We start from the raw sequence: 21,477 nt of genomic DNA, 5'->3' as shown, positions 1-21,477 counted from the left end.
CAGAGTTTTGCCAAACAGTGTAGTAATGTGGCAGTTGTTTGTTTACAAGCACATGGGTGCTTATATGACACTTTTACAAGTGGAAACAACATGAAATTGTGGAAGCAAACCAAATTACATGCACCCTGAGCAGGACTGAAGTAGCTCCCCCTCTCAAAAAAATAAAAAATTAAAAGCAGAAATGACAAACAGCATAAGCTTTCTAAATAAAAGTATTACTTCCTATAAAAGTACCAATACAAGTATTATTTCCTGTGAGACTTTTGGCAAATTATTCTATTTCCTTATCAATACCATGGAGATAATATTTCCTGCTGTCACCACACCCCAAAAAGTTTTAAACTCCTGGTTGTTCATAGAGAAATCAATCACAGAGAAAGGTGATAGGGATGTACAAAAGAATTAAGAATTAAATTAAATTAAGAATATTAATATTCTGGAAGTGAGTTTTAACTTTAATCTTCACTATTATGCTGCCATCAGTTTTAAGGCGTGTTCTTTAAGGTATGGAATAAAAAAATATGCCTTCTGTTTTGATAAGCAAGCAGGTGAAGAATAAATTAGATTCAGTTTGTTGTCACCCTTCATGGCCACACAACCAATCAAAAGCACAGAGAGGCAGGTTATGGCATAAGGGATTACAGCTCTCAGCTGTGCTAACTCTTGAGACCACAACCACTGGGCAGACAATCAGTCTTCTCCTTAAGTGTTGACACACAGCCTGAGTCTGACCTGCTGTTTTCCCTTCTTTTTTTTAAGATCACCATGAATAGTTCTTCACCATGGCTGCAAGCAGCAGATCTTTTGGGATGTGTCTATGTTTTGATGCTTTGTTTGAGTGGCAGAGGAAAGAAAACTAATATATCTTCTATACAGTTAATGTAAGCTACAATTAAGAAGGCCCTTAAACTCACAGGTCCTCAGCTGCTGTGAATTGGCACATTACATTAAAAACAATTGGCAGGATTCCTCAGACAGCTCAAATCAGTGCCACTCCACTGAGGCTGATGAAGCAACCCCAATTTGTAGAAGCTGGGAGTCTGGCCTACAGCCTGCACTTCAGTCCAGAAAGACCATCTGTGTTTAACAGAATCAGAAATCAAAAGGAAAGACATTATAATTTACTCAGTATTATTGAGACAAGTGATTTCCATGGTGTTAAGTCAGGTAGACTAAACAAGAGCTATAGAAGATAAAAATTAGTACTTTGTTTCTTCCTCTGTATAGTTTTACCAGAAAAAGTTATGTAATTTCTTCAACATATTCTACAAGGAAATGAAATATGAAGGCAAGGAGACAACAGAGGAGGTAAGAGGGATGGGAATAACAGAATAAGGAATTCAAGCTACTTAATGAATTACAGGCACTAAAGTGTGCTTCCCTGCTCATGCTGAATTGATGTCAAACCCATTCCCCCTGATGTCAGTGGAAAGAGTGGCATTACACAATTCAAGGGAGGGGCAACATAAAAGCAGAGGAGAAGGTTCAGGTAGTCCAGCTTTTTTTTTTGGGAGCTGTACTGAAAAACTTCCATATTCAACTTTCATGGGAATTTGGATACCATTGTTAGTATTCTTATTGTTAAAAGCCAGATGCAGAGTTAAAAGTAACACAGCAATCAGCACAGGGGAGGGGGTGGGGTGTGGTGAAGGGAGAACATATCAACACATCCAAATTCATGTTTTGTGGCTCAGTGGTAGAAATCAATATTATTTGTGCAAAGCCCCTCTGAGGTGTCCAGCAAAAAGCAGTGCTTCTGTCATGCTGCCATGTGACAACTTAGTCCTGAGTTTTCTATGGTGAGGAATTCGTGATTCTCTTTACTTTGAAGAAGTTTCATCTGCACACAGGAACTCACTGAAAAGTAAAAGTTTATGTCTGTAACACATGCATGTATTTTCAGGGCAGGGAATGTAAATGAACTGCTTTGAATTCCAGGGGACCAAGCACATCCTAACCCAACCCCTAACCCACAGTGGTAACACCACAGTGTTCCCTGTATCTGCTCATGCAGTCATTGTTTGTCCTGCAGACTAATGCATAAGGATGAGTAAAAATGAGAGAGAAAATACATCTCTTTAGCTTTGACATGGGAAAAATTCCCTGCACTTTACAGTCATCTGCCCTGAGCAACAATTTCTCACCCTGCTCCAAGCTCTCTTGTGGCTGCACCCGCTACCTGATCAATTCCCTGATCAATTACAATGAAATTCTGTAGTGAAAACTCTGAAGATGTCTTTCAAGACAGACTCTCCTCAGGACTGAAATGGTAAAGTTAGGACTGAAAACTTTGCACACTTGGTGAGAATTTTTCCCAATGGGCAAAGTCAGAATGACTGAAGAAAGTAATTCTGCTTTAACCCTGCAATCTAATTTTAATGTTTAGAGATATTTTGAATGACACGGAGAAAATATGTGTGTGGTTTTGAAAGAAAGGCTACCAGCAAAGTCAGTGCAAGCAGGCTTGTGCAATTGGGCTTTGCTGGCACGGTGCTGACACAAGGCCTGCAGCTATTCCAGACTAATCCTCTCCAGGGCTGTGGCACTGCTTGGTGCTAACAGCGCACAGAGCACGTGTGATGCAAATTCAAGTCTGTAACCACTGGTAACTCATTGAGAGGATTTAAGATTTCAGCTGAACTACATGTGAATAAAGGTGTGTGCAAGTTTATTACTGCTAAGCAGCTTTGCATCTCAGTGCTGTAGCACTATGGATACCAACCTTGCAGAAACAGAGTTAGTAAGGTCTATTCCACAGCTGCTCAACCAACTTTTATACACTGCCAATCCTTCAGCCTTGGTCTGAGGTGCAAAAGAGCCAGGAAGACTGCAGCTTGCCTTCAGTCATCTCCATAGCAGAGTCTTTTAAGCAAAATCTGGTTTCGTGTTTCTGCTGAAGTCAGTATTTGATCACAACAAAGAATTACATTTTTCTTAGTCAGGTATGTAGGACATGATCTGCAAAGATCAACATCTTCCAAAAAGCTTTCTATTTGTCTCCTAAATATGATTATTAACACCAAAAAAAAAGCACCATAAATATTATAACTTTCAGGTCCTTCTGTAAATTAAATTATTAATTTTGAAAGGAGTTTTGCTTGGAGAAAACATCCATTTCGGTTTAACTTTATTTTAAAAAGCACTTTCAAGGAAAACCTTTGTCTTGGGTTATTATTAGTTCTCAAAAAATCAACAACCATGTTTATTCACACACCACTAGTATGTCTCTTCTTTTTTTTTTTTTTTTTCATAAACAATCACATTCTTATCATGGCAGGCAGAATCTTTGCAAAGTTCTCAACAAGGCATCTTTCCTGAGGATGATTTGTATATAAACTACTCTGGCAACATATAGTCTACCGAAGGTTAACACAGTTTATATAGTTTATATATGAAACAGCTGACTGCCTAATAATCATGATCCTTGCCTCCATAATGTCTGAAACAAAAGGTTTAATGTTCTCCAAATTCCTTAAGTGCCACAGGTCCTTAACTCTCACCACTTTCAGCATGACCCCTCCTTTGTGTATTTCAGATACGAATCTTAAACAGAAGAAAGATTTTTTTTTTCATCCATATAGCAACAGCTTTCTTTCAAGTCTCTACCTTCCTACTGAAATAATCACCAATCCCAAACCATGCATTAGAGTCTTCAGCAAACACACAGCTATTCTAACATAAAACTACCAATGTAAAAAGCAGCAGAAAGGTTTTTACAATGATACACTTAATTTACATAAAGTGAAGGAAAGGCATGTACCCATGACAACAGAAAATGTAGGGATAGGGCAAAGAGATAGAGACAGATAAATACCACACTGTATTCTCATCTTAATTGAGTGTAATGTGAAAATTGTTCATTTCTTTCTTCAAGCCTGGGAGAGGCTTAGAAGCTTGGTATGTATTTTTAAAACCACTAAGTTGAAAATAATTAAATTGGAAGTTCTGATTTTTAAAAAAAAAAGCACATCAAGATAATTATTTTTCTCAAATAAATTCATATTTTAACATATTTGAGGATTTCAGCATAGTTGCTATCAGAGAGTTATAGATGCACAGCCATCTTCATGGAATACATACACAGCAATTCTGTTTCCCTGCATGTAAACACACTTAGTTTGCTTAAACACTTCTAGTCTGTAGGATGAGCTCAACTGGAAAAGAGAGTACTCAAACAAAATGAAGATTCAAAGACTTTAAATGTCATTCTTAACCATGGAAGATTTGCACTTCCTGTAAGACACATTTTATCTTCTTAAAGCATTTTAGCCAATTTTGTCCTCTTTTCTAAGCCAAAAAAAAAATCATTTTTCCAGCTCTCCTATCCCAAATAAATTCAAATATTTAACCATAATTTAATCCTTTAGGAATTTATAACTCATGACACTAAGGCCTACTGCTATTGTGTCTCCTTTTTTTTTTCTTTCTTTTTTTTTTTTTTTTTTTGTGGAGTACAAAAGATGACATCCTAGCATGTTTTTGTACAAGTGTTTTCCTCATGCAAAGCGAGCTGTGTCTGCAGACCAATCCCCACCAAATTCTTTTACTTGTATTGGCAGGGGAGGGCAAAGCCCCCTAAGATCTTTCCTTTGTTTAAATGCATTTCCTGCCTTCCTTACTGCTATAGACTGAGTTGTGACAGGCCTATTTATAGTCCAAAGAAAGGAAAAAGCACCACTGGAGGCAGGAAAACTAAGTTGGGAAAGAATAGAAGGAAGTGTGGCTGCCATTTAGGCAAACAATCTAGAACTAATTGAGCTGAAAGGAGCCCCAGCCCCAGTGAAGCTGCTGGGAGTGAACAGAGCACAATCCTGCTTCTCTCTGCAGGGCTGCTGAGCAGGACAGTCATGGGCAGGACACTGCTGGCAGCAAAACACCTCAGCATCTTGATATCCTGAGAAGAACTCTGTCAAAAAAGGGGAGTGATGCAAGTAGGATAACTATCAGATTAAGGTAAGTGCCTCCTCCTGGCATTTCTGCTTGCTCCTCTTCTTTTCAGGTGTGGCCAGGCTAGTAACAGAAAAAAGAATGAGTTTGGAGAAGGAAACTGAGTTTTAGATAAAGGTTTGGGAGGATGTCTGCTTTTTAGATAAAGAAATCTGAATTCACTTATGGGTTCCTCAGAACTTTTCTTAAGCAAAAGAAGCCTTTGCCACAAATCCATAATATAATTTTGCTGCTTTCCTGACTTGTGTCATGTTCATCCTACAGGCTGTGATTAAGTACTAGAGAAATGTTATGGTAAATGTATGCCCCAAAAGAAAACATGATATCAACTCTGCATTCATTTAAAAATATAGATTTAGAGACAGACAGAGGGAAGAAGAAGTATACGAAATATGTATTTATACAAAATGTGTTAATATGGAATATAGAAATGTATCAAAAGGTATATAATGCAAGTTTTGTGATAATTTAGTCTTATGATATACACTCAAAGGAAGAAACTTAGTCTGAATTAAAGTACCTGAAAATTTCTAGAGTTTTAGAATTTATTATGACAGGTAAGTGGTGTGTGTGTGCATGCATATGCATAAAAGTATACTATATATAGATATCAAATCAAGATATATTGTTCATTGATGCTTGCATTGCAATACTATGTGTTGCCATTCTGAGGTCTCATTTAAACTGACAGTAGAATATGAGTGGAAACTTCTTATCTGCTTATTATCAGATACTATACACAGTATTATAATGTCATGACTGCTTGTGTAAAAAGCTCCATTTTAAGATAGATCAGTGTACAGACCATTTTAATTCACTGAGTTACCAGCAACAAGGCAGACTTTTAAGATGGAAAAATTAATTTTTTTTAGACTGTGTTTGATTTTTTTCAACTCTCAACATGTCCTTTGCACTTCTAACAAAGGAAACACTGTTGTGATTTGCAGGCAGCAGAATAGAAGCTGTAGAATGCTAACCTCAGGTTTCCATCATGCAAATTTTATCTTCTTGGAAAGATCTATGAGAATAACCTTTGTATTAGTCTCATTAACACATTGACTCTATGCATATGCTATTCAGATTATTCATTTGTTACTCAGATGTTGTCCAGGATTAGCAGTTTATGGTAAAAAGTTGCTGGTGAGTAAAAAGGAAGTGTGATGTGTTGTTATTCTGCTGTATCCCCATAGGATGCTATTATGTTTAGAGTCTGCTATTGTGAAGATAGCAAGGCAGGATGTCATCCATGTAGGTGAAAAGCTGTGATAGGAGAACTGTAAACAGCAGCAGCCAGCTGAAAAGCTGATGCAGGGAGGTGCCCAGCAGCAATTCCAATGAAGCAGATGTGAGACTCATGGCTCATGGAAAGGCCATTCTTTGTCAGATTTCAGAGTAGTCAGCATGTACAGTAGCTCTCAGTTCTAGGTGGTTATAAACCTGGTCTTGGGAAGACTAAAATGACAGTGCAACTAGAAGCTTGTAGAGATATTTTCAAGAGAAAGTTCTTTGGACTGCAATTAGAGTAACTAGCACAGCATGCTCTCATGCAAGTGACATTCCTTGTTTTCAATTTCAGTAACTGATTGCCCTGCACAAACACTAAGCAGAAACAGAAAAACAGTGGTTTAATTTCAAAATTTAGGAAGCATTGCAGTTTCTGATGTTGAATAAATACAATCATTTCCATGAGATGTCAGTTACACAGTGACTGCAATACAGCTAAACAGTACTCACTGTAGAATTCTGATTTATGCAGGTCAGCAGCACTCACCACATTGTTTTAAAGCTTGGTGCCACTGCATGAATTTGCATAAATGTAGCAAAAAAGAAACCTTTCCTCAGCTATATGGAGAACATAATTTACAAATCTGCCATTTACATTGTTACAGGAAAAGGTGATCAAAAATGTACTGATGTACTTTCACATTTGCCTTTGGAAAGAATACTATGATGGTACTTAAAAATTCCTTAATTAATACTCCTAATAAACACATATAAAGACTGGTTTCCAAACTACAAGAGTGCACATGTTCATGAGTTCATGAGGAAAAAATACTTCACAGAAAGAGTGATTGGGCACTGGCATGGGCTGCCCAGGGAGGTGGTGGAGTCACCACCCCTGCAGGTGTTTAAAAAAAGGCTGGATGTGGCACTCAGTGCCATGGTTTAGCTGATAAGGTCATTACCTTAGGTCACAGGTTGGACTTGATGATCTCAAACCTTTTCCAAAGCTATTCTGTGATTCTGTGATGTCAGAAGGCTCTAGCAGGTGGTAAGATTTTATAAGGTGCTAGGGTGTAAATTTCGTTCTAAGTACTCTGCAGGACATTCTTTCTACATAAACACTTTTGAGTGTTCACAAGTTCACAAAACAGGGCTGCAATTATCAAAAATTAAAGCTAAAACTTAAATATGAGAATTTGATATACCAGAAGGAAGTTGAGGTTCACATGCTTCCTACCCTGGCATTATTTCACCAAGTAATTAAAGAGGTTTAGGGCTGTCAAATAAATACTTCAGTCAGCTGTCACTACTGTGCAGGCAGTGTGGATTTCTGGTTCCAGGAAAGCTGACTGACTTGAAGAAAAATCACATGACTTAAAAAATAATGCACTTTGGGCGACAAGTCATGCCATGCTTTCCTGCAAAGCTACTTCAGGTTTAGTAAGATTTATTATTCCTCATGCAATTGCTCTGGTGTAAGCATCTTAGTTTCTCTCTAAACCCTTATTCTACTATACCAGACACTCTTACAAGGAGGCTTTGTGCTGCAAGTCACAGTCAGGCCCACTAAGATTATACGGGGAAAAAGAGCAGAGAATTTCAAGTGTTTGGAGCAGTCAAAGCAAAAATTTTTGAGTACACATGTACAATCTGCAGTAGTCTCACTCAAAAAACACCATAGGGGAAGAGGGAGCATGAGAAGAAACCCAGTTAAAACATGTAAAGAAATCAACATTCAATGTTGGACAGCATCAAAATAGTTCTACAAAGAGATGCATCTGTTCAATACAACAGAAATGTTAGTGTTAAAAAAGTAATTTCTTTGATAATGTCTAAAATATCCAGCTCATAACTATGTGCTGAATAACATCCTGACTAGTGAAAATGTTTATGCAGGTGCTCAAATTTAAGCATATGGGTAGTCTCAATGATTTCAAGCAAAATTATTTAACAGACTGATAAAATATAAAGCCTGGCATAGTCATTAGATCATCTAGTCTGAGCACAAACACAGCATGTTAATTTCACTGTTTCTCTTATCCAAAACCCAAAAGCTTCCCTGCTTAGAACAGAAGAGTATGGATGTAGTATGGTCAAGATAAAAGTTTAAGGGGAAGATCACAGTGCTCTACATGCATGAGTAGTGACCCACAGCAGTGAGAATTGTTCAGGTTGACACAAATCCTTTATTCTCAAATGGGAATTAAATGTGCAAGCTTTGCACCAACTTACTGCACAAGGGTGAAGGTCAATGTGTGTATGGAAGATGGAGTGTTTCTCCCAGAAGTCTCTGTGCTATCAGAAAAAGCCATTAACTTTACTTTGGTTGCTTTCCTACTCTTCTAGTAGACAGAAAAGTACTGTTGCATAAGCAAGGTTTAAAAAAATAAAGCTTCTTTAAAATAAATTTTTATGCCAAAGTGAAGCTATATTTTTTTTTACCTTAAGTTCTCTTATTCACCCCAGACCATGTGCAAATTGTGGTTCAAAATAAGGAGCCATTGTTCAGGAGCAGAGGAAACATAGCTATATTAATCAAATAGAAAAATACATCTAGAACAAATAAAATCTCTTACTTGGTCACACCTAGGCAGCTTAAAAAGACTTATTATCTGAACAACAGATGAGAAAAAGTGGGAGACTTGACCTGGGGTCTCCTTTCCAAGGATTAGTAGCAGTGGGTTTCTGCTGCATGAAACACAGCAGCAGCAGAGTGCTGTTGAAGGATATGTTCAACATATGCTACTAACCAAGAAAATAAAAAAAGAGAGGGAGTCAGTAAGACTGTCTTGAAGTGCAAGTCCACCTTGACAATAACCATGCAAGTATCTTAATGTCTTGGGTTGCAACAACAACAAAAAGAAAGATCTGCTTGCTTTGAGAAGTATTTTTGTCTTTATCTTTTTCCTATTTACATGTAGTTTCAGGGTTGGTAATCTTGTTACTCAATATAGCACTCCCTGGGAAGCAGAGGGGTACCCTAGGGGAAGGAGAAGCTTGTCCTAGCTTTTGGCAGGAGAAGGAAATGACAAACACTCTACCTTATGTAGAGGTAGATTCAGTCCTCTGCTCTTCTCTAAACTCCCTGCGGCAATTTGCTCTCATTTCTACACTGGATGTCACCTCTGGAGTGTCCCTTCCCAAGCCCCTGTCCAGTAATGGTTGCAGAGCCATTTATCACAATGGTCCCTGTGGGCTCAAACAACTGCATGGGGTAAAACACAGCCCTGCTCTAAGGGTTCTGTAGTGCAGCACCACACAGCCCCAGGGAAAGGAAAATGCAAAGTGTTACCAGTATTGCAATGAAAACCAAACTCAATCTAAATGGAACTACAAAATATACTTCATAACTTCATAAATGGGAACAGGCGAGGCAGATAAGTGGGTTAATGCTGAATTTTTCCATGCTGCTTGACCTTATCATGGATAATCTCTTTTTTCTCTCTTAAAAGAAAAAGCTTTCATATTGTCTCCATGTAATGCTGTAGTTTTGTACTGAAACACAGCCTGTGTGGATTTATGGACCCAGCACACCACTCTAATATAGTTCTATTCGTTCAAATATGTTCTATTAGAGGTAACTGTCTTAAGCAATAATTAAAAGCAGTAAAAACATAAAGAGGAGGATAATGCCTTCATACGACTAAAAGAAATGGAACTGGAACTAACAGCAGAGAAGGGCCCAGAGTAAAACTAGTGTAATAAATCCAGGAGTTATATATAGAGACCTTGGCCCCAAGGGGCTCTGTCATACAAAATATTGAGTGTTGTGACTATAATAAGCAAATCTCCTCTCAACTAAGGAGCATGGAAGAAATAGCCTCTCTCTTGTCTTTGCACTGAATACTTCATACACAGTAGAAAGGCATAGAAAGGCACAGATGGATGCAAATTCACTCAGAGTAAGCTGGGAGCATGAACTCTGAGACGTTTGCAGCAGATTTCAGGCAGTCTGCTGGATAACACAGTCTGACTGATAAACATGCAGTGTGTTGGACTAGTGGAGATCCTGCCTGACAGTTCTTTCAGGGTAGACATTTGTGATCCTTGCTTCACTTTACAGTGCATACATGTTACTGCTCATAAGAGAGAAGTTCATTAATTTTCAGTATTTTGTCACAAACTGTTAAAAAAATGTCAGGTGTTTTTCTAGAGAGAAGAAAGAAATAGGCTTGGTTTTTTGCTATTTTCTGGGTCTGTTACTGGACTCCATTGTTTCCACTCTTGCAATGTCCATGCAAATGGACTATCTCACACTGCAATATGGAATGTAGTGCTCTAAACTGATACTTAGATACTCAGTACCAGCCTGTGCTGCATCACTGAGGAAAGACTGACTTACCAAACCAAGAACCACTCTGATTAGTGGTGACAACATGTTTATTAAAATTAATTAAGTGAAAAAAAAGTTTTTCACTATTCATGTGTAATACGCATTTGGCAGGCAACATTCTCTTGTTGTAAAATTGGAGTGAAAGGCATTCTCAGAAATTATGTATACATGGCAAAGTTAACAGCAGCTGAACTTAGAATAGGAGAGACAAGTAAAATGCAGAAAGATAGGTACTTTTGGCAAAACAGAAATAGATGCATTTTAAAACGTTCACTGAATTGAAAACTTCCTATTCAACTATAATTTCATTTAAAGTCTGTGAGAGGATGATATGAAGAACTCAGAAAAAAAAATCATATTTACTGGAGATTTTTAACACTGATTGTCTCAAACTTACCAGGTGCAGAAAAGCTGCAAAAACTGAAAGTTGCTGTACATTCAGCATTATAGCAATGCCCCATCTTTGTTCACACATTACTCACAATGAGGATGGCTGGAGAAACCCAGAGAACAAATCTCTTCCAAATGCACAAGTCTGTTTAGAAATCTTCAACTTCCATCTAGACAGGACTGTAAAAAACCACCTTTATGACAGATGTGCTTTTGTGCTGATGTATCTAAGTCTAGAATTACTGGAACACACTCTTAGAGCTCTGTTTCTGAAATGGGCATATCCACCCTGTGGAATATAACTATTCAGTGTAGTTGGTAACAGACAATGAAGAGCTTTTGTTGCTTTGGTTTTTTGGGGTTTTTCTGTAATCATGGGTCTATTGTCACTGCTACAGAAGCTGTCCTTAGTGCCTACTATCACTGCAAGGCACAATTCCACCCTGTCTCTTAGCAAGGGAGATGCCAGCTTGCTTTAGCATTTGCAGTGCAGAACAACTTATATTTCTCAGTCCACCTCTGTACTTCAAGGTAAAACAAAACCAAGTAAAGCAGATTGGAAATAAAGAACAGTGCTCTTACAATAACAGTAACAATTTTAATAATTAAAATTTCTTTTACATGTCTATATAAGGAAGAAAGTGTAAATTTCCAGCTTCTCTGTGAATACTGTAGGCTTTGGAAAGGCAGGAATAAGTGTGACAAGGGCTGTCTTGTGGATGAGGGTATTTTTGATTGAGTAGGTTTGAGGTTTACATTCATGCCATCAGTCATTGTCATCCCCTTTCTAAATCTGAGAATGAAGACAGAGGAAAAAACGGACCATCCCCCATTTTTCATGTCAAATTTGTAATCCCCAAAATCTAGTATCTCCCTATACTTCTTTAAAGAAAATATCATGTGAGTTAAGATACAATTACCATTAACCTGCAGCTGTGAGTACCCAGTATTTCCACAAACCAGATTCCAAGCTGGGCATCAAGAGGAGGAAAGAAGGAAGAGGAGGGTGGTCCCACTAGTAATGTACATGAGGGAAAAAATGCCACCTTTGTCACTAAGCTTCATCCTTCCACCTCCCCTCTCTACCTCCTGGATCCTCTCTCCTTTGCTCTTATAGGTCTTTGCATCATATTTGGGTGATGTTCATCCAAACAGATAATGTTCACAGGTCCCTTCAAACTGAAATTATTCTATTCTATTCTATTCTATTCTATTCTATTCTATTCTATTCTATTCTATTCTATTCTATTCTATTCTATTCTATTCTATTCTATTCTATTCTATTCTATTCTATTCTATTCTATTCTATTCTATTCTATTCTATTCTATTCTATTCCAATGCATTCCAGTCCACTCCATTCTCTCTCCTACCTTTCCATTCCAGGCACACTGCTTCTAGGTTTTCCACTAAGTAGACCAAGTGCTTAGGAGAAAACGAAGAGCCATCCAAAAATGGTGGGAAGACAGGCTAAAGCTGTCTATTTCTATCCATAATTTCTGACAACAGAATTATTGGGTATTTTAGGTTAATTCACAAACTCTGAATTTCAGATGGGTACACAGCCTATCAAACTTCCATTTAAATTATTATTTTCCCATATACTTCAATCACTGAAAGGCACTGTTTTCCAATGAAAAGCAACCAGCAGCCTTGACTCTAAGCACTGCTCTGGGCTTGCCTTGTGACATTTAATTGATGATATAAAGGACTCATTTCCAGGGATGCCCTAATTTGATAAGTTATCCTCTCAGTTCTTACTCTGATGATGTGACTACTGAGTGCACCCTTGGGCACGAAAGGGGAGGTGCACTGGGCATTTGCAGTACTCCTGTGCCCCCTAGAGCATTGCATTGAAGAACCTGGAACTGCCTTAGATTGCTAGGGATGAATATAGCCCATAAACTGATCTGATGTAGTGTAAGGTTGAGAGCCTTATATGTAGTATTTTCAGCAAAATTTCCTGTTATTCCCCTCACATGTCCTTTAGCTGGAAGCTTTGTGTAAGAGCTGTTGGACTATTTATAGCAGCCCCTTTAATCACATTTAGGTATTTATAAAGCATCCTGTCTAGTGAAGGCTTCCATGGTCTGCTTTCATTCACTCCAGCTGATAGTGAAGGCTATATAATATCTGAGACAGTGGGGTAGACCAGCAAACCAGGCATTTGTCTGTCAGGTCTGAGTTCCATCTATTCTAAAAGCCTGAAGTCAAATAGCAGTGCAGCCACTTAGGAAACAAAGGTAGCAACACAGACTTGCAGTTTGTACAACCTGACATTTATCTCCACTCAGAGTTTTACATCCTGTTCCACAAATTCCAGAAGAACATGTTAACAGAAAAGAGACATTTTCAGGCAATCCACAAATGTCCATAATAGCCAAATGTAGAAAATAACTCTAGTTCAAAATTCTGCACAGTATCAAAGCACTGGTGTTGAGATAAATTCTCTATCAGTGATCAATTTCTAAATTAAAACACCTACAGTAGATTAAATGACACACAAGCAAGACATAGCCAAGTGCATTCCTCTCCTGCAGAGAGGCTCTGAATCCATTTATCCAGCACCAGTAAAAGCAAAAATCTTCCTGATCTCAACACAAACCAAAATGGACAACTGTTCCCTTCTTTAGTTCCTTGAGGCTATTCTAAAAGTTATCTACACTATGTGACATCAAAAATTTTACCTTACATGCACACATCCCTATCACAATTCAGTGCTAAACTTATTTTAAGTGTAATTTTTTTTGCTTCTTTTCAGTATTTCTTATGTCTCATTTCAGCATGACTGAGCAATCTGTGTTCATCTCAGTTTATATTTTAAAAACTAATAAGAGACATTAATCATAGAATCTTTCAAGTTGTAAGGAATCCACAAGGGTCAACATGTTCTACTCACAAATTAATGTTCATAGAGAAGGAAATGTACCCTTTTCAATCCAGTCTTCATTTGTTTTCTCAGCAGAAGGAGAAGGCAGAATACTGTGGTGTTCCACACAGCAAAGTTTTTGTCATGTTTAAGATACTCTCTGATAGATGTAAGAACAAGACACTTAATTTTTTGTAGCTGCATTAACTACTTGGTCTTCTTTTCTACGTTGGTATTTGTTTTTAAAAACAGGAAGGAATAGGAAAAAAGGAAAACCTCCCCAAAATTTTAAGACCTTTATTTTTAGGAATTGCACCCAAATTATTTCTCTGCTCTGTTTCACAATGAGTTAAAATTGTCTGTCTAGCATGAGGATAGATAAACTTTTTTCCACATAAACTGCAGCTTACAGCAGCATTTACAGAGCCATAAAAATTAATTTATTTGTCTACTCATTTCAGAAAGTACAAAGGCCATTTTTCTTTCTAGGAAGTGTATCTTAAGTTGTGGAATATTGATATTCAGCCATTATCATCAAATCATGTTCCTTTGTGGAGCATGACTACCAAATAAAGATGGCCATTCAGTGCAGTGGGATGACATTGTACTCTGTGCGATTTCAAAAGGTCCAGGTACTACCAGTATACTAACAGTTGCTGATAAATATAAAAGAGTGCAGTTGATATTGCATAATCAGACAAGTGGACAAAGTAATAACAATTGTGTTTGTGTATAAGTAGATTATTTTGGAACACAGTCATGTTTTCTTCAGTATCAACAGGGAGTAATTTTGTACAAAGTTGTAAAGAAATTGAGGAGTAATTTTAAAGCAGTGTGTAAATTTCTGTTGCCCTTGATCTCAGTGTGTTTTGGGGGCAATGAAATGGCATTTATCAAGGATAACTCATTTGGTCAATGGGCTGTGCCTTAAAGCACAGTGAGTGCCTTCTCCAGTTCTGTGATCCATGGCCAGGGACTGCTGGAATTTCCAGTTCGGTTCTGCCAGGGCAGCTCTTGCTCCCTTTTTGAAATTACCATTCCTCCAGTGGCCTAAATTTAATTGAACTCGTTCCTCATGGGCTTGTTGCTCATCTTTAAATTCATAGTTTTTACAGCCTCCTTTTCTAAAGCCTCCTCAGCAGCTGTGCAGGCCCCTGGGGCACAGAGCCCCATGCCTGGGACAGTCCCCTGGAGTCTCCCAGGATGACATGAGGAGCAGCTGGTGGAGGTGTTGCCCAGCCTGGCTGTGCATCAGGATGCACCTGCAGCAAACATTCCCTGTTTCTCTCTGCACAGACCCTCTTACTCGGGCCAGGAGGAGCTCAAGCCCTCTGAGCAGGAACCCCAATCCCATGGCTCCTTCACCCCCAGGCTGGGACAAGAGCCTCCCCTTGGGTACACCCATGCCCAACTGGGTGGAGAGAGCTCCTCCAAGGCAGGAGCTTGTTCTCTCAAAACTTGTTTCCCCACAGTCCTGAAAAATGGGAGAAGCTCACAAAGGCAGGCGTGGGTAATTAGCACAAGGGCTTCTTCCCTGCTCCAGGCTATGCTGGCAGCACTGGTGGCTGCATGCTTTTGTAACCATGTGCTAGTTTATATAATGTGAAGAGCTGGGTAAGGTCAAAGGAAGCAACCCGAGTTACCCTTTGTTAGAATTCATCTTCAGGGATTTGCTGACTTTCATTGGATTCTGACAAATGTGCCAGCTAGATGTGCTAGTCTAATTTAACAATTTTACAAACAGGCACCTGGCTCTGAGAAATTCCTTTGATTTGTCCAAATCTCAGTTGCAGCACTATCTATTGATGCAGTTTTTATTTCAGAAAAATGTCCTATAATGTCCAACGAGACCGTGCTATCTTGCAGGTTCTGGATTGCTTACCAAACATCAAAATACACATCCTATACAGAGGTCTGGCAATTGCCTGCGTCCTTTCAGTCTTGCCAATCTGTGGTACTGCCAGGGTTACAGCAGGGTGTATCCTATATATGGGATGGGAATTTCAGAAATTCAGAAAATTATATTTTGCACCCCACCCTTGAAATACCATTGACTGTACGCCTTTGTCCTTAAATACCTAAATACCTTTAAATGTGTGACCAAGCTAAAGGGAATTAAGTGTAAAGTCTCAGATGAATTTCAGAAATGTGTGACTACATATCACCCTGGAAAATTCCATCAAAACCTGTTCCTTTCTTGACTTTGGCATTTCTCCTTCATTTGTCCTACATCTGGGAACGTGGGGATAAGGATGCTCTTTTTTTGCTCTCTCTGTTTAGACTGATAGTCCTCACCTCAAAGGTCTGTCTCAGTCTGACTGTACAATGTCTGGCAAAATGCAGTCACATAATCCATGATGTGAAAATGCCAGATGCCAAAATTAAAATTATCTCCAGTATTAATACTCATCACTCTACTGTCCAAACACAAAAGATAATAATGTTTCCCTTAAGAGCAGCTAATCCCCAAAAGAGGGATTGTTCATGTGGTTTGCATGACCACTGGAGTGCTTGGTCTTAAAGACATTAGGAACACAACAGTATTTTAAATTTTCCTGTTCCTCTTTAAATTCCTGTATTAAAACACAGCAAAGTCTGAAGTCAGAAAAAACCCTGAAGCGATCAGCGAGGATGTGTTTAACTTTCCACTTGTGCTGCCCCTACTGTCGATTAAGGCTTATCTACTGTTTGGTGTTAGTCATTAAAAAAAAAACTACCGACAGAAAACCAGAAGTTATGGAGAGCATAGTGCCACGTTTCCAGTCAAATGCTTCAGCAAAGGCTGCTATTATGAAAAGGATTTTCTAATAGGGGGAATAATGATCTTCAGATTCTAACCTCCTGGCACGGCAGCGAGATTTATCAGGAGGGGCATGTGACTGGTTAAGACACACAGCCCCAGCTTGAAGGAAACAGCTGCTCATTTCATGCTTTAGCACTTGGCAGCTGGACAAGGAAGGGTGATGTTTGTGTTGAATACCTCTGCAAGAACCAAATACAGTAAGTGATTTTCCCCTGTTTTTGATTTTTTTTTTTCCTAAACTATCACTGTTTTCCCATTTTAATCCTAAACCTTTCATAAAAATACTTGGAAGGGTGAAGCATATTTTTGAACCTTCATTGATAAGCAGTCATTCACGCTCAGATTGCCTGTGTTTTTCTGACCTGTGATTAACAGCTCTGGTTTTGGTCTTGTGGGAACAAGGCAGGTTCAGTGTTTTGCCCTCGTGCTAGCCAGGAAGAGAATATGGTGCTTATTTACTCAGAGGATGGAGTGAGGAGGCTGTTTATGATGACTGCATTTTCTCTGTAGAGATAGTCAATAGGAGGTGATGCAACTTGGGTATAGAGAAATTTCAATGTTTGCCCTAAAATACTAGTGTGAGGAATTGACAGGCACTCCCTCAAAACAGTGTGATCAATCTGAACAAAATTGCCACCGAATTATTGCTTTCTGGGGATGAATGCATAGAGGTTTTTTTGAAAGGAAAATGTAGAAGTGAAGAAATGCAGGAAGACTGAAGATGTACTGATTAAGATATTATTGAGCCATTCTGAATAATAATGCATAATCAGATTGTGAAGATTGAAAAATCCTCCCTAAAAACAGGAAAAGGGTCCCCTAAATATCTCCAGGTTCTTAATTCAATTTCTTTTTGGGTTCTTGCATGTTGTGTGGTTTTGCTTCATGAATGATTGATGCCCCGTCTGACAATTTTTGACTCTTGCGGTCTGAAGTTTTCTTTTAAAACCAGAGCGTAGGATACATAAAAAGGAACTTTTGATCAATTATTTACATAGAGATGAATCAGGTTTCTTTGGAGGAATATTTAGGAGGAACGGGAAGAGATGAATGAATGATGGATCTTGATATTTGATAAGACTGAGGTGCTCTGGGGAAGGTTAAAGGGGCAGAGAGAGGAGTGGGGTCCTGTTGAGGAAGGTCTAAGAGTAAACACTGACAGGTGGATGCAGTCTCTCCTTTAAAGCTGGGCAGAACAAGCTTTTCAAAGATTTCTCTCATAAGAAAGTGAAGCATTATTTCTCTTTGAAGACTTCTACTTTTTTTTAAAATCATAGTTTATGATTTTGACAGTTAATTGGAAATTTTATAGGAAAATGTCAATTGGTTTCAATTGTTCACAAAACCAGAAGTCTGCGTGGCTTCCTGCATGTTAGTGTCTCCAAGGGTAGACTGCCTTTGAACCAAGAACTGAAGTGCTCTCAGCACACTGCAGCCAGGGATACACACTGTTCCACAGGGATACGGTGGAACACCATTAACACCATTAACAGGTGCTGAGGTACCTGGCTTTGTGTCAGCAGCCCCTGGGCACCCTCCAGCTTGTCCACATCTCCATTCCACGTGGGGCAGGGAGAATAACTTGTTTCCTGACACTTTTTATTCTGATCCCAGAATAAGTTTATTTTCCTGCAGAACTGTAGGAATTCTGCTTTTTGAGTAAGATTATACCATGGTGTGCTTGTTTCCAAACACTGTATTTTGTATTTGTAATGAGTAGTCTCTGTTAGGCAAACTGTCCAGGACTCTTTGAAGGACCTTGTTGTAAATCTAAGTTAAACCACAAATCCACCAGAAAACAGATATGAGCTCAGTCCATACCTGCTGTAACTTCTTTTTCCCTGCTTCTCCTGTGTACCAGAATGTTGATGTAGAGCCACATGGCTCTGCAGCAGCTGGACTGTGAGCCAGCTATACCTGCCTCCTGTGCAGCTGATCAATTGTCCAGCAGCACTGGGAATTAAGTGTAATAGAAAAGAGACAACATGATGATTACAAAGTAAACATTAGATAACTGCACTACCGAGCTTGCTTTCAGGTAATAATGTCTGAAAACATCTTGTTACAGTGGTAACTGAATTGTCTCAAGGAAATGAAGTGGGAGAGCGGAGTTTTTTGCCTGTTTACTGTTGGTTATGAAGGCAACTTGCAATCAAGGAAAAAAGCTCATCACTTGGATTGCAAAGTTTAGTATAAAAACCCCTGCTTTATTTACAGCCTTCCAGCTGTCATTACTGTATCTGATTCTGAATTAAATTCACCACTCATGGCTAGACTTTTAAATTCTCTGTCCACAAAATGAAGAAACAACATCACAAGATTGTCAAGAATGTAATTGTTAAAATCCTTATCACTAACTCATTTTGGTAAGAATATTTACTATTAAATACAGCCAGTGTACTTTGAGAAATAAGTGCAGTGTACAGGCTCTCCTCACTTTTCTGGCTTTTCTCATGAATTCTAAGTGCAATATCTGTCACTGCAACACCAGTCATGGAACACCACTGGGGCATGCACTGATTTTGCATTTGAGCAGAAAACACAACCTCTGTACCACCATCTTTTAGTATTATTTTATAATATCCTGTTCTTATAAAAAACAATGCTCAGCTTCTTGAATATACACCCTCATTATGTTCATGTAAGTCAAGGCAGGTCTGCATAGGCATGAGGCACATTAATTAAATTTCAGCATTCTTTGCTCAGGGAAGTGCTCTGCCCTTGCATTTCCCCTTGGTGTATCTCTAGAAAGTCCAATATTCAACTGAAAGTTCAACCTGGAATTTTTTTTATTACATTGTACAGGAGGTTGGGTAACAGTGGAACACTGTTGTCCCTGTGCAGCCTGGCAGTTCTCTGAATATTTCTGCTCTTTAGCAAAACGTTTAACTGAGGAGCAGCTGCACTGGTGCTAGCCCCTCTCTGGTTGAAAATGCCATTGTACCAAGAGGCCACTCCCAGGATATTCCTGAATAAAGAGAGGAAACTACTTTTAAAAATACTGTAAGGGCACTTGTGTCATTTTCTTTTTTCCCTAAGCTACCCAGGCCTGGCTATAATACATTTGTACAGGTACTATAAACAACTTGTGCTTAGTGTTTTCTTTTAACATATTTATGGTACATTCACTTTTCACCCCTGAATTTGATAAATTTGTTTTCATGTTGGCCCTTTCTTACAAGCCAGAAATAGCAAAGTTTTTACCTAAGAGTTTGAATCAAAAGCCTGAAACAAATTCTCAGACCTTCTCATTTTTGCTCTTCATTGCTTTTCTCTGTGTTTTTTCTATTCAATGTGAATAGCCAGTGAAGTAGTACTTTTTCATTTATAGGTTTTCTTATTGGTAAGATAACATATCTAAAAACCACCTGACCACCAGAATAGAGGTGTTGTGATGACAGGGGAAACTTTTCTCTTGTAATGAATGTAAGAGATTATCAGCTACAAGCACCAACAACACCAGCAAAAGAGATTTGGTGAGTCCAGTTCAGCTACAAAGACTAATCCTGCAAATACATAGGTATTTGCTGAGCTGAATTCATGAGAGATCCCATCAGAAAGCTCAGCTAACCTCTAAGTGTGTGTGAGGTCAGGATCAACGTGTGGGTGCGTGGAAATACCCACAGGGCTGATGTTTACAGCTCAGCAGAAAATTCAATTACCCCTGAGAACTACTCTGGTTGTTTTGGTGGCCATCTGCTGTCTCACTTCTCTGAATAACTGCTCCCCTTGACCACATTCAAATAAATGAAATGGTTTGACTCTCTCTACAGAGTACTCTCCCACCTGTGATTTGTGCATATGCTCCTTACTAATGATCTGGAGTTTCTTGGGCAAGGAGAGTGGGCTTCAGCATCTTGAGAACCTGCCAGGCATAATAATATGTGCTAAATTAGTGAGAGCTGACCTATTTTGATCAGATACCTCATATATTTAGCTTCTGCAAGGAAAAAATAACTGCATCATCTTGAATCAACACAAATTTCATATCAGTGATTCAGCAGTACATCTGCCTTGAACTACCACAAAAGTCATGCCAAGCTTAATATACATATATTGATATTGCATGGTATATATATCAATACATTTCCATATACAAGTCCTTCCAGTCCTGTTAAAATTCCTTCTTTCCAACCCCTTCTATGGAAACCTGTTCCACTCAGAGCAGTGATGGGCTTGTGTGAGGGGGTCTGGAGTGTAGGAGTGTGCAGGAACAGGATCTCAGAGGTGAACAAGGATTTTCTATTGTTTCTGAAGTATATTTTACCCCCCAGGCCTGGAACAGGTTGAAGATTTTCAACACAGAAATCAGTCTTAGAGACTGGAGTTTAAGTAAGTCACACATATTATGATCAAATAGACTGAACATGGCTTGTATGGGGGGTATTTGCATGGTTGCTAAACATGTTGATAAGGCTGCCTTTGACTCATGACCAAACACTTATTGTAATGCTGTGCTCTTGTTCATGTTCTTTAGAAAGATGAGCATTTCTCCAGCTTAAACTCTGGTCTCAACAAATTGAATTTCCTTGATCTGAAGTAGCATTTTACAGATAGGCTTCTATTCATAACCCATAATTCACTTATGTCCACCCAATCCAACATCTTGGTGCTGGTTCATGTGGCACCCATTGGTAAATTGTTTGTTTCACAGCAACACATTGTTTGAGCCCAGAACTTGTTTGGAAATTTCTGGTGTTGCTAGTGGGAAGTAAAAAAAACCCAGCTTATGCAAATACGTAATTGATTACCAGTGGGGAAAATTACATCAGAAGAAGTTTGCTGAATTAGGGCTTGAGTCAACTCACTATGAGGATACATAGTGATTTTTGTCCCCCAGATCAGAATAGCCGTGACATTTCCAGCCTTATCACACTGCTCATGAAATAGCTTCCTTAAAAGACTAATAATAA

The 21,477-nt window shown here is 38.7% G+C and overlaps 1 protein-coding gene across 1 annotated transcript in view; it reads left to right on the top strand.

The window, feature by feature from the left end:
* The first annotated feature begins 4,696 nt into the window (after window positions 1–4,696).
* The window catches only part of RASGRP3 (RAS guanyl releasing protein 3), a 56,606-nt gene continuing 39,825 nt past the window's right edge, over window positions 4,697–21,477 (top strand). Inside the window, exon 1 of the mRNA XM_079297741.1 lies at window positions 4,697–4,953. The gene's annotated coding sequence lies outside the window, so the exon portion shown is untranslated. The remainder of the gene's footprint in view (window positions 4,954–21,477) is intronic.

This window comes from Erithacus rubecula, assembly GCF_903797595.1.
Source record: "Erithacus rubecula genome assembly, chromosome: 2".
Taxonomy (NCBI): domain Eukaryota; kingdom Metazoa; phylum Chordata; class Aves; order Passeriformes; family Muscicapidae; genus Erithacus; species Erithacus rubecula.
This window is presented reverse-complemented; position numbering and strand designations above follow the sequence as displayed.